The sequence below is a fragment of the Triturus cristatus genome, chromosome 2_2 (assembly GCF_964204655.1).
Source record: "Triturus cristatus chromosome 2_2, aTriCri1.1, whole genome shotgun sequence".
NCBI classification, from domain to species: domain Eukaryota; kingdom Metazoa; phylum Chordata; class Amphibia; order Caudata; family Salamandridae; genus Triturus; species Triturus cristatus.
In genome coordinates this window covers 1,179,187,080-1,179,200,510 of record NC_140582.1, presented here as the reverse complement: position 1 = coordinate 1,179,200,510, position 13,431 = coordinate 1,179,187,080, and the positions used below count along the sequence as shown (strand labels likewise).

The window sequence follows — 13,431 nt, the reverse complement described above, 5'->3', positions numbered from 1 at the left end:
TAGCAGACCTCTCTCACTTCCCTACCCAGTGCTGACGGTAGTGATGGATTGCTGTGTTGAGGAAGTGATCACGGAGACGTGGAGATAAAAGGACTCTGGTCTCCAGCAGAAACCCAATTCCACATCAACCTATTTTGGTTGCAGGCCATTCATCTGGTTCTGAAGGCCTTCCTACGGTCTATCAAAGGGAGTTTGGCACAGGTCTTTACGAACAACACCACTGCCATGTGGTACTGCAACTAGCATAGTAGTGTGGAGTCCCGGGTGCTGTGCGGAGAATTTATTTGTCTCTGGAGTTGATGTCCGGACGTTTCCCTGGTCTTGAAACACCTGGCAGGATCTTTGAATGCCAGGGTGAATGAGCTCTGTTGACTGATTGATCACGAGTGGTGGTTGCACCCTGAAGTTGCCCAGGGCACCTTCCGACAGTGAGGATAACCCTGGCTGGATCTTTTAGTCACTGTTGATGATGCAGTGTCCAACCTTCTTCATGTTGGACATTCCTTGAACATCCATTCAGGCTGGAGTGGAGCACGTGATTCTGGGACATCATCCCACCTCTGCCTCTCCTGCCCCGAATTCTGAAGATCAGGAACAACCAGGCCCAAGCCATCCTTGTGGCTCCGGATTGGGCCAGGAGAGTGTGGTATTCGAGACTTCTGGGATTAGCATCTATCCTCAAATCAGGCTTCTGCTTTGGGAGTATCTTCAGTTACAGCAACAGGGCAGGATTCTGCACGCGGAACTGCACAATCGACACATCCATGCGTGGAGGTTGAACGGTGGCAGTTGACTATGTTCAATCTTCCTCCTCAGTTTGTGGATGTTATCCTTGCTGCATGGAGTCACCTCTCCTAAATTCCTTTACGCTGGACGCTGAAACAAATTTTGTTACAAGCCAAATTAGGGGATTTCATATTGTTTGTTTTTCTGTGGCCTAGCAAGGACTTGCAGTAGGCACCATGAAAGATTGTTTGACAGCTCTTTCATTCTAAGTGAATTTGTGAGAACAGCCATGTTTGTTTAAATCACCTGTTGTAATTAGGTTTCTAAAAGGTTTAGTATGTTTCCCCCCTAAAGCCTTTGTAATGTCTTAAAGTGATCTCAATTTTGTCCTGCCCGTCCTCATTTGTACCACTTTAAGCTGATGAATAGCTGTCTATTGCATTTTCTGACTCTGAAGACAGAGTTACTTGTTGCGATTACCAAGCTCGTTGCATGGGTGTAGTAGCCCTACATCACCTTTTCCCAGACAAACTAATGTTGAGGATCTTGGCAGCCTTTTTGCCAAAGGTTGTGACTCCTTTTCTATTTTCAGCAATACATCACCCTCCCAACATTCTGCACTCCCTCTTGCCCCCTGAAGGAGGAGGATATCTTCACTCCGCTCGACCTTCCCCCCAACCCAAAGAGCTCTTTGCTTTTTAATTGATCTAAAAAAAGACCATCGGGTGGACAATCCGCTTTTTGTGAAAATTTCTAGTGCAAATAATGGTAATGTGGTACAGAAAAGTGCTTTGTCAAGGTGGATCATCCTCTCCATCAAGGTCTGATATCTAGTGGCCAAGAAGCAAACTCCAGAAGGACTTACGACTCACTCCTCCAGAGTGAAGACTGCTACCACTGCGTTGGCACATGAAGTGCATGTTCTCGACATTTGTCAGGCCATAAAGTGGGCATTCATGCACACGATAACAAAGCACTACTACCTTGATAGTCAGGTCCAACGGGAAGGTCATTTAGCCTGCCAGTCCTGCAGAACTTTTAGTCTGAACCCATTCCTTAAACCCTCCACCTTGAGAGGGTACTGCTTTAGTATCTATTCTAAAAGTGAAGAATCTGTGATTAGAAGTGTCTTTCAGAAGTTATTTAGGTTCTGTAGCTTACTCTCTGGTGAAAACTCTATCTCACCGCAGATTTCTCACTGATCGCCCGCCTCCCTGTTCAGTGCAATGGTCTCTTATTCCATCTAAAAAGGTTCCAAGCTAGAGATCTTCACAGTGGTACTCTGATTGTTTTATGGTGCCCTTTGTCCAAGTCAAGTCCTTTGTGACATAGTCAAGAATTAAACCGACTTCAGCAGCAGTGTTGTGTGGCGGTCCATTGGTAAGGCATATTTTGCTGCAAATTGGGTATTTTGTAGTGTGACTGGTGAGCACATCCGTCAAATCACAAAAGGAAGGTCAGGCCTGTAGAGACTGGCTATTCACGTTCCAGTGTTTCACAGTAACATGTTCCCACCAGCCACTCCTAGAGGGCTTGCTTCCACACTTAAACCCACATCCATCCAACACAATTGTCACAGGACATGTGACCCTGCCAATAAAAGGGGCCGGGCGCACGTGCCCTGGGCCAGTTCCAGATAGTAACTCCCTGTTTGGTCATTTCAGGTGTATGGGGGCCTAGAGCCCCGACTCATTACATTGGCGACTATCGGGTGTGACCCCGCATGCCTGCCGGCAGCCACTCCGGATTTCCTGATAAGGAGAAGGATAGCCCATGTCGAGGGTACCCCTGCAGCTGATACCAACACAAGGGCCAACGAGAGTGGTGGAAGGGAAACCAGCATCACAGCCGGCATCGCGCACGAGGTGCCTTTAGACTGGTGACTCGACTGAAAGCGGTGAGCAGCCTCCCCCTCCTACCGCTCCAGTGTTGCCGGTGTGGTCAAAAGGACAGCAGCTCTTAAGTGTCCTGTAGGTGAGAGGGGCATGAATCGGACAGTGACTGCATCCTGAGTGTCACACTACCCCCACAGTAAATTAAGTGGAGAGGCCGGGCACGTGTAGTTGACTCAGCCGTGTCTGGTGCCTGCACGCTATCAGCACTGTGAGTGAGAGTACCGCCCACTGGTAAGAGGGGAATGGCTTGAAGTATGAAGAACAGTCCTGCATCAAGGTAAAGGAGCCCCAGAGCAATTCGGCCAGCGCGTGGGCCTGAGGGAGGAGTAAATGAAAAGCAGCAGTATTGCCGTGGGCACGTCTTTGCCCCTTACCATTTGAGGCGCTTGTGGGCTGCCCCAGTGAGGAGGAGTTGTGGGCCTGCACCAGGGTGAAGTGAAGCCCAACATCCCTTGCACTGTCCGTCGTTTCCTCCAGAGAAGAGGAAAGTGCGGGCGCCAAAGAAGTCCTAGCCGAGGATAGCAGGACCTGTGAAGTATTCCTGCTGCCTCCGCTGACAGGGCATGAAGGCCGGTACGCCTCCTACGCAGCCGTAATGTTTCCCGGGGAGGTGACTGCAGGAGAGAGCGGCCCAATGACTGTGTGGATGCCTGTGAGGATGTGAGCCCGTCCTGCCGCTTCACGGTCATGTGATCAGTAGAAGGTAAAAGGACCGCAGCATAATTAGGGCGTCGCAGCCCGAGCGAAGCTATGATTGTGGTGCCGCCTCTTGGCTGTTTACCCGCAGTTGCATTGTCACCCCTGCACGGCCTGGAGATGGTTAGAGGCTGCTGCAGGGAGGGGTGAAGACTGTTGTCGGCAGCACGCCTGGCTGGAAGCCGTGCCCAGCTTACAGGGTAGGAGGAGGGGGCAGCACCACCTAAGGGCCGCTTGAAACTGCTGCGGCCGTGCATGAGGAGACTGCTGTGGAGAGCGAAGAGGCTCCACAGCGTCCCTGCTGCGCCAGCCTGTGAATGGAGTACTCAGTGGTAAGAATATGAAGAAAAATAAATATGGCAGTGAAGTAAATGCAGTGAGGAGAGCTGTTTGTAGTAGGGAGGAGTACGTAGGGCCCCTCTCGCCATGCTTGGCGATACGAGATTTAGTTCCCCCCATCAGCAGGAGTGTGCTCAGTAATCAAGGAGAAAAGCTACCAGGGCCTGTGTGTAGAGCTGCAGTAGCACCCAGTGGCCATAGGTGGTCACTGTAGCAGTAAAGGATATCTGTGGAACAGGAAAGGCCCGCAGCACTTCGGAGGCTGCCTGGCACATGGTTGAAGCTGGTGGCAGCACCCAGGAGCATGAACTATGAAGGGGGTGAGAGACAATGTATCCCGATGCAGGGAACCCCAAGAAGTTCATGGCTGCCAGCTGAAAAAGCTGTCAAGAGTCTACTGATGGCAAGAACAGCTAAGCAGCAGAGCCTCAGGCAGCAAGTCCACAAAGGCCAGAAGAATGCGGGCTGCATGCGTGCCCCCATGACGAAAGGACCCCCTGCAAGAGGAGGAACCGGGTGCGTAAGGAGCCAGCAGAAAGTGCACCGAAAGGGAAGGACAGAGGACGCAATGTCAGAAGCGTGCCGAAAACTGCACCAAAGAAGCTGACTGCATGGGCAGGAGCTTGGGAGGGAGAGCTCTGCGATGAAGAGACTAAGGTCGTCACTGGGTGTGACAGACCCTGCGAAGCCTGCCTCAGTGGAGGCAGAAGAGTGCTACGACGGAGTAGCCTTGAGGCACAAGGAGCGCCGCCTTAAGTGAAGACTAAGAGAAGACCTGTGAGAGATCGACTAACAAGACCCATGAGGGGTCGACGGAGAGACGCATGAGGCGTCGACAGAGAGATGCGTGAGGGGTCGACGGAGAGACGCGTGAGGGGTCGACGGAGAGACGCGTGAGGGGTCGACGGAGAGACGCGTGAGGGGTCGACGGAGAGACGCGTGAGGGGTCGACGGAGAGACGCGTGAGGGGTCGACGGAGAGACGCGTGAGGGGTCGACGGAGAGACCTGTGACCTGTGAAAGGTTGAAGAAGAGAAGGCCTGAGAGAGGCCCACGAAAATAAGGCCAGTGAGGGGCCCAAGAAGAATACCAGTGAGACTATCGTGAAAAGGAGGTCATGGCGACAGGTCTGGTCACTAGATGAGAAGAAAGCTTGGTCCTAGGGGTAGGACGTGGCCAGGGAGGCCCATGTGAAGTGCACGTAACATGGAGACGCTTGGTCAAAAGAAAGAAGAGTAAGGCATGATGGCATCAGACCACGTCGGGAAGTGGAAGAAGAAGAAAGTGTAGAAGTTGCACGAGGCCACAAGGCTGAATCACAAGGAAGAAGAAAATATAAAAGAGTGAAGGCCACAGCATTAGAGTCTGAAGAAAGAGAAACGAATGGTGTATAGAAGTAGTCACCTAGCACACCACAAAGTACAGAATATGAACTGTGATTTTATCGCTATCAAGTGCATCCTAAGAACATCTAAGGAGCTGTGGACATCTACAGTGGAGCACTGTGCCTATCAAACACCCAGAGGTCAGTAAGGGCCTGGCCGTGCAGAAATCTTCAGTTAGACCAAGTGAACCTGAAGCCTGCGGACCATTTAGGGTTGCACGTGAGACTTAGTGGTGGTCCTATTCGGACGTCCTGAGTGACCTCGGTCATGTGACCTAAAAGAGGATCCGAGCAATCCACACTGGCCCGTGGTAATCCAGGGGAAAGGGCCTCTGGGATTGCCGGTGAGAGAGTAATCCTGACACGAGAGATGCATCTGCAGCAGCTTCTCAGCAGGTACCAGGAGAGCACGAAAGTCTCGGTAGGAGCCTGGCTTCCCCAAAGACTGCCCTGTAACTTCCTGCGCACCAGAGTCAGGATGGCAAGAGTACCCGACCTGTGAGGTGGAGCGAGTGACTTGAAGGTAGAACTCGTAGCAATTCCTCCATGGGCCTATAGTATGGTGTTGGGGAGACACGGCACAGTCCCGTGGAAGTCCAGTAAAAAGGACCTCCGGGGACTCCCGTGAGAGGGGAATCCTGGTAAGAGAGGGTAATCCTGGTGAGAAAAGGAAGCCAAAAGTTGCTCTACCATCGTACTTGCTTTATAGCAGATTATTCTCTGTTGCTTGTGCACATCCAAATAAGAGTGTAGTGAACAAAATAAAGAAATAAAATTGAGAAAATGTCCAAACTAACTCAAACCATCATTGTCAAAATGTGCTGCAGACCTATTAGTTCAGCATTTAGACAAGATCTAAGAAACAAGCTTTTTGAAATCATATTGTTGAAGATAACCACATAATCTTCTCTTATTTGCCATTATATGTAGTAGTATTTGCCAACTACCTTTGAATAACAATTTCACATTGGGCCTCTGAACTTCCTGGTTTTCAGCAAAGTTTGCAAAAGGCAAAGACCCTTTTTGGGATTCCGTAGTCTAGGATAGTTTTGCTTTAGTGGCTGAGATGTTGACTATGGAACTTAAAGCTCCATTCTCTAATCCCAGCTAGAGTACTCAACCCAAAATATGAGTAACATTGCTTGATAAAAAAAAAACCACATACTGTATACTGTGCATTTTAGTACTATCCTGAGCTCGATGTATTAAGAACATTTGTGTTTTCAAGGCCTGCAGTTCGCAAAATCCCAGACATTGTGACTGCAAAAGTACACTCTCAATGTACAAAGAACATTTTGTGAGTTTGAAAGGAGTTTAGCTCACAACATTTCCTCTGCAATTGATTATGATTTAGCAGACAGAGGGGGCATCACCCTTTTTCTTCCAAATCTCAGTGTAATGTATCAGTGGTTCACAACCACATTTACAGTGGCAAACCAGTATCTGATACTAACTTCCTTAATGGGTGTTGTCTCCTCCGGAAAGTTGAAGCTGTCGCTTTGAGAGAGTTTCCACCTTGTACATGTGTGTTTCTGATTGATAATTTTAAATACAGATTACTCACTGGATCCATAAACTTTTACACAGCAGTGCTCCTGCATGCCGGTAGGTAGTGCCGTACGACTCAGAGTTGACTTTGTTCCATCCAGAAATGACAAACTGAGCTGCATACAAGTGTCACACCTGCACACTTATGTCAAGTCCTTTCTTTCCACACCTTCAAATGCAGATCCAGAGCTCTTCTCCCCTCTTCTCATTGGTTTGACACATTTTTACCCCAAAAATCCTCAAACCAGTGTGCAAGGGAACTACGCCCCTTTCTATGCCTACAAGATTTAAACCTTGCCAGGACTATAGTAAACAAATGTCTGTTAAACCCACATAAGGTATGCCTTTGGTGTTTGGGCTCAGCACACAGCTCTAAGACATGTGTGGAATAAGCCCTTTTGAATGCGAAGGTGGTGTGGGAACGTAAAGCGAAGCTCTGTCACCCAACACCGGATCAAACCATACAAGTTCCACTCTCATAAAAAAAAAAGAGAAAGCGGACCCGCTTTGAGGGTCGTACCGACAGCATGCCCTCATCACTTTCGAAGTCTTTGGATAACTCAAAATCAAAGTCAAAGAGGAAACGCACAAAAACTCAAACAGGACTCATCCCTACCCTGCCACTGTCTATCTCCGGAGAAGTAAGTAGGGAGTCCTCTGTGCTGTCTGTGCCTCTGGACCCCTCCTTAAGTACCGCACCAGCTCTGGTACTGACTTCCACTATTGCACCGCTCCCTTTGATTCCAGGGCCAGCCCAATGCTGTAGAAGGGCGTTCTATGGATACTGGTGTCCAACTCTGAGCCAAACTTAACTCCGCTTTAACCAAGGCCACACCCTGAAACAATTTTAATGCACCCAGTCTCTATTCAGTCATATTCTAATGGAACAGTGCTTCTGCCAGGGAGCCTTCCTCAGGTGCTCCTCCAGCTTCTTGGTTCCAACTCTGATGAGAGTAAGACAGGCTTTGGAGATGACTTGTCCCCTTTCTATGATGAAGACAATCTCAACATGAAGTTGCTGGAGGTCAGCGGTCTGGATAGTTTCCTTGATGTGGTCCCTTGGTTTACAAATTGAGTAAAGTGCTTGTTTTCACATAGCGATTAGATGTACAGCTCCTCACAGACTGTTACATCCTGGCAGGCTCCTTCTGAGCCTTTTCTACATTCAAGGAAGCCCTTACTGACACATTGATGGGTGTTTGGACGAAGCCTTGTTCTGGTGAACAGAAATGTTGCCATGTGCCATAGGCCGGCACCAGGGAGTCTGGTGTTTCAAGCTACCGCTAGCAAAGAGACCCCCCAATTCATTCCTCAATATTTCCCCACCTTCTCAGCCAGGGAACCTTAAAGAATTGAGGCATTTGTGAAACCGATGTTCTCATCGTCCCGCAACAGTCAACCCAATCCTTAGGTGGTTGCAGATAGGGTTCTAGCAGACAACATGCAGGTCCCGGTCCCCCAACCCTGAGGCATTAGCCTCCAACACACTTTAGCTTGCCTTTAGTAGCACACGACCACACAGACTGGATTCAAGCCGTTCTCCAAAGATGGCAATGGGGTCATCTCCAAAAATGGGTCCGGATAACCATTTTGCTAAAGGAGGTGCAGGCTCTTTTGCCCAAATTGGGCCATCAAGAGGGTATCGGTCTCGGGCATAGGGACTGCTTTTTACACCCGCTATTTTCTTCTACCAACAAGGGGCAGAGACCTTCGTCCAATTTTAGATCTCTTTCCTCTGAACGTATACCTGCAGAAGGACTGATTCAAGATGCTCACTGGCCCATGTTCTGTCTGTCCTGCAGTGTGTATTTTCATATACCTGTCCTGCAGTCCCACAAACATTACCTACAGTTCAAGGTAGGCCAGGAGCATATTAAATTTCCTGTGGTTCCCTTCGGCCTCACCAGTGCCCCTTGGGTGTTCACTGATGGTGGGATACCAGCTTTTCCCGGACCTGAGTTTCCTGCCTGTCGAAGGCGGGCTTGCCACAGTTAGTTGTAGACCTCCGACAGGCAATGGTGAACCTCCTGACATCGTTTGGGTTCCCAATCGACATGCTGAAGTCACACCTGAGTCTTTTGCAGATGTCTTTTTCATTGGAGCCATCTTGGATATGGTGAAGTTCAGGGCCTTTAAGTCACTACGAGTCCAGGACGTTCGGGCCATGATCCCAATGGTCCGGGGTCACCGTGAGATTGACTTTGAGGCTTCTTGGCCTCCTGCGACATGCTTATCAACCTTGCCAGGTGGCATAGGCAGGCTTTGTAGTGGAATGTTAAGACTTAGTGGGCCCAGCGCCAAGGGAACCTGTCAGATTGCATCGAGGTTTCAGAGAAGACTAAACATGATCTTCAGTGGTGGTTGCTTGACCGAAACAGACCACTAGCAGACCTCTCTCACTTCCCTACCCAGTGCTGACGGTAGTGATGGATTGCTGTGTTGAGGAAGTGATCACGGAGACGTGGAGATAAAAGGACTCTGGTCTCCAGCAGAAACCCAATTCCACATCAACCTATTTTGGTTGCAGGCCATTCATCTGGTTCTGAAGGCCTTCCTACGGTCTATCAAAGGGAGTTTGGCACAGGTCTTTACGAACAACACCACTGCCATGTGGTACTGCAACTAGCATAGTAGTGTGGAGTCCCGGGTGCTGTGCGGAGAATTTATTTGTCTCTGGAGTTGATGTCCGGACGTTTCCCTGGTCTTGAAACACCTGGCAGGATCTTTGAATGCCAGGGTGAATGAGCTCTGTTGACTGATTGATCACGAGTGGTGGTTGCACCCTGAAGTTGCCCAGGGCACCTTCCGACAGTGAGGATAACCCTGGCTGGATCTTTTAGTCACTGTTGATGATGCAGTGTCCAACCTTCTTCATGTTGGACATTCCTTGAACATCCATTCAGGCTGGAGTGGAGCACGTGATTCTGGGACATCATCCCACCTCTGCCTCTCCTGCCCCGAATTCTGAAGATCAGGAACAACCAGGCCCAAGCCATCCTTGTGGCTCCGGATTGGGCCAGGAGAGTGTGGTATTCGAGACTTCTGGGATTAGCATCTATCCTCAAATCAGGCTTCTGCTTTGGGAGTATCTTCAGTTACAGCAACAGGGCAGGATTCTGCACGCGGAACTGCACAATCGACACATCCATGCGTGGAGGTTGAACGGTGGCAGTTGACTATGTTCAATCTTCCTCCTCAGTTTGTGGATGTTATCCTTGCTGCATGGAGTCACCTCTCCTAAATTCCTTTACGCTGGACGCTGAAACAAATTTTGTTACAAGCCAAATTAGGGGATTTCATATTGTTTGTTTTTCTGTGGCCTAGCAAGGACTTGCAGTAGGCACCATGAAAGATTGTTTGACAGCTCTTTCATTCTAAGTGAATTTGTGAGAACAGCCATGTTTGTTTAAATCACCTGTTGTAATTAGGTTTCTAAAAGGTTTAGTATGTTTCCCCCCTAAAGCCTTTGTAATGTCTTAAAGTGATCTCAATTTTGTCCTGCCCGTCCTCATTTGTACCACTTTAAGCTGATGAATAGCTGTCTATTGCATTTTCTGACTCTGAAGACAGAGTTACTTGTTGCGATTACCAAGCTCGTTGCATGGGTGTAGTAGCCCTACATCACCTTTTCCCAGACAAACTAATGTTGAGGATCTTGGCAGCCTTTTTGCCAAAGGTTGTGACTCCTTTTCTATTTTCAGCAATACATCACCCTCCCAACATTCTGCACTCCCTCTTGCCCCCTGAAGGAGGAGGATATCTTCACTCCGCTCGACCTTCCCCCCAACCCAAAGAGCTCTTTGCTTTTTAATTGATCTAAAAAAAGACCATCGGGTGGACAATCCGCTTTTTGTGAAAATTTCTAGTGCAAATAATGGTAATGTGGTACAGAAAAGTGCTTTGTCAAGGTGGATCATCCTCTCCATCAAGGTCTGATATCTAGTGGCCAAGAAGCAAACTCCAGAAGGACTTACGACTCACTCCTCCAGAGTGAAGACTGCTACCACTGCGTTGGCACATGAAGTGCATGTTCTCGACATTTGTCAGGCCATAAAGTGGGCATTCATGCACACGATAACAAAGCACTACTACCTTGATAGTCAGGTCCAACGGGAAGGTCATTTAGCCTGCCAGTCCTGCAGAACTTTTAGTCTGAACCCATTCCTTAAACCCTCCACCTTGAGAGGGTACTGCTTTAGTATCTATTCTAAAAGTGAAGAATCTGTGATTAGAAGTGTCTTTCAGAAGTTATTTAGGTTCTGTAGCTTACTCTCTGGTGAAAACTCTATCTCACCGCAGATTTCTCACTGATCGCCCGCCTCCCTGTTCAGTGCAATGGTCTCTTATTCCATCTAAAAAGGTTCCAAGCTAGAGATCTTCACAGTGGTACTCTGATTGTTTTATGGTGCCCTTTGTCCAAGTCAAGTCCTTTGTGACATAGTCAAGAATTAAACCGACTTCAGCAGCAGTGTTGTGTGGCGGTCCATTGGTAAGGCATATTTTGCTGCAAATTGGGTATTTTGTAGTGTGACTGGTGAGCACATCCGTCAAATCACAAAAGGAAGGTCAGGCCTGTAGAGACTGGCTATTCACGTTCCAGTGTTTCACAGTAACATGTTCCCACCAGCCACTCCTAGAGGGCTTGCTTCCACACTTAAACCCACATCCATCCAACACAATTGTCACAGGACATGTGACCCTGCCAATAAAAGGGGCCGGGCGCACGTGCCCTGGGCCAGTTCCAGATAGTAACTCCCTGTTTGGTCATTTCAGGTGTATGGGGGCCTAGAGCCCCGACTCATTACATTGGCGACTATCGGGTGTGACCCCGCATGCCTGCCGGCAGCCACTCCGGATTTCCTGATAAGGAGAAGGATAGCCCATGTCGAGGGTACCCCTGCAGCTGATACCAACACAAGGGCCAACGAGAGTGGTGGAAGGGAAACCAGCATCACAGCCGGCATCGCGCACGAGGTGCCTTTAGACTGGTGACTCGACTGAAAGCGGTGAGCAGCCTCCCCCTCCTACCGCTCCAGTGTTGCCGGTGTGGTCAAAAGGACAGCAGCTCTTAAGTGTCCTGTAGGTGAGAGGGGCATGAATCGGACAGTGACTGCATCCGGAGTGTCACACTACCCCCACAGTAAATTAAGTGGAGAGGCCGGGCACGTGTAGTTGACTCAGCCGTGTCTGGTGCCTGCACGCTATCAGCACTGTGAGTGAGAGTACCGCCCACTGGTAAGAGGGGAATGGCTTGAAGTATGAAGAACAGTCCTGCATCAAGGTAAAGGAGCCCCAGAGCAATTCGGCCAGCGCGTGGGCCTGAGGGAGGAGTAAATGAAAAGCAGCAGTATTGCCGTGGGCACGTCTTTGCCCCTTACCATTTGAGGCGCTTGTGGGCTGCCCCAGTGAGGAGGAGTTGTGGGCCTGCACCAGGGTGAAGTGAAGCCCAACATCCCTTGCACTGTCCGTCGTTTCCTCCAGAGAAGAGGAAAGTGCGGGCGCCAAAGAAGTCCTAGCCGAGGATAGCAGGACCTGTGAAGTATTCCTGCTGCCTCCGCTGACAGGGCATGAAGGCCGGTCCGCCTCCTACGCAGCCGTAATGTTTCCCGGGGAGGTGACTGCAGGAGAGAGCGGCCCAATGACTGTGTGGATGCCTGTGAGGATGTGAGCCCGTCCTGCCGCTTCACGGTCATGTGATCAGTAGAAGGTAAAAGGACCGCAGCATAATTAGGGCGTCGCAGCCCGAGCGAAGCTATGATTGTGGTGCCGCCTCTTGGCTGTTTACCCGCAGTTGCATTGTCACCCCTGCACGGCCTGGAGATGGTTAGAGGCTGCTGCAGGGAGGGGTGAAGACTGTTGTCGGCAGCACGCCTGGCTGGAAGCCGTGCCCAGCTTACAGGGTAGGAGGAGGGGGCAGCACCACCTAAGGGCCGCTTGAAACTGCTGCGGCCGTGCATGAGGAGACTGCTGTGGAGAGCGAAGAGGCTCCACAGCGTCCCTGCTGCGCCAGCCTGTGAATGGAGTACTCAGTGGTAAGAATATGAAGAAAAATAAATATGGCAGTGAAGTAAATGCAGTGAGGAGAGCTGTTTGTAGTAGGGAGGAGTACGTAGGGCCCCTCTCGCCATGCTTGGCGATACGAGATTTAGTTCCCCCCATCAGCAGGAGTGTGCTCAGTAATCAAGGAGAAAAGCTACCAGGGCCTGTGTGTAGAGCTGCAGTAGCACCCAGTGGCCATAGGTGGTCACTGTAGCAGTAAAGGATATCTGTGGAACAGGAAAGGCCCGCAGCACTTCGGAGGCTGCCTGGCACATGGTTGAAGCTGGTGGCAGCACCCAGGAGCATGAACTATGAAGGGGGTGAGAGACAATGTATCCCGATGCAGGGAACCCCAAGAAGTTCATGGCTGCCAGCTGAAAAAGCTGTCAAGAGTCTACTGATGGCAAGAACAGCTAAGCAGCAGAGCCTCAGGCAGCAAGTCCACAAAGGCCAGAAGAATGCGGGCTGCATGCGTGCCCCCATGACGAAAGGACCCCCTGCAAGAGGAGGAACCGGGTGCGTAAGGAGCCAGCAGAAAGTGCACCGAAAGGGAAGGACAGAGGACGCAATGTCAGAAGCGTGCCGAAAACTGCACCAAAGAAGCTGACTGCATGGGCAGGAGCTTGGGAGGGAGAGCTCTGCGATGAAGAGACTAAGGTCGTCACTGGGTGTGACAGACCCTGCGAAGCCTGCCTCAGTGGAGGCAGAAGAGTGCTACGACGGAGTAGCCTTGAGGCACAAGGAGCGCCGCCTTAAGTGAAGACTAAGAGAAGACCTGTGAGAGATCGACTAACAAGACCCATGA

General features: G+C 50.1%; 1 protein-coding gene across 2 annotated transcripts in view; it reads left to right on the top strand.

Moving 5' to 3' along the window:
• The window catches only part of EXOC6B (exocyst complex component 6B), a 1,605,823-nt gene that overhangs the window by 1,283,210 nt on the left and 309,182 nt on the right, over window positions 1–13,431 (top strand). The window lies entirely within an intron of this gene.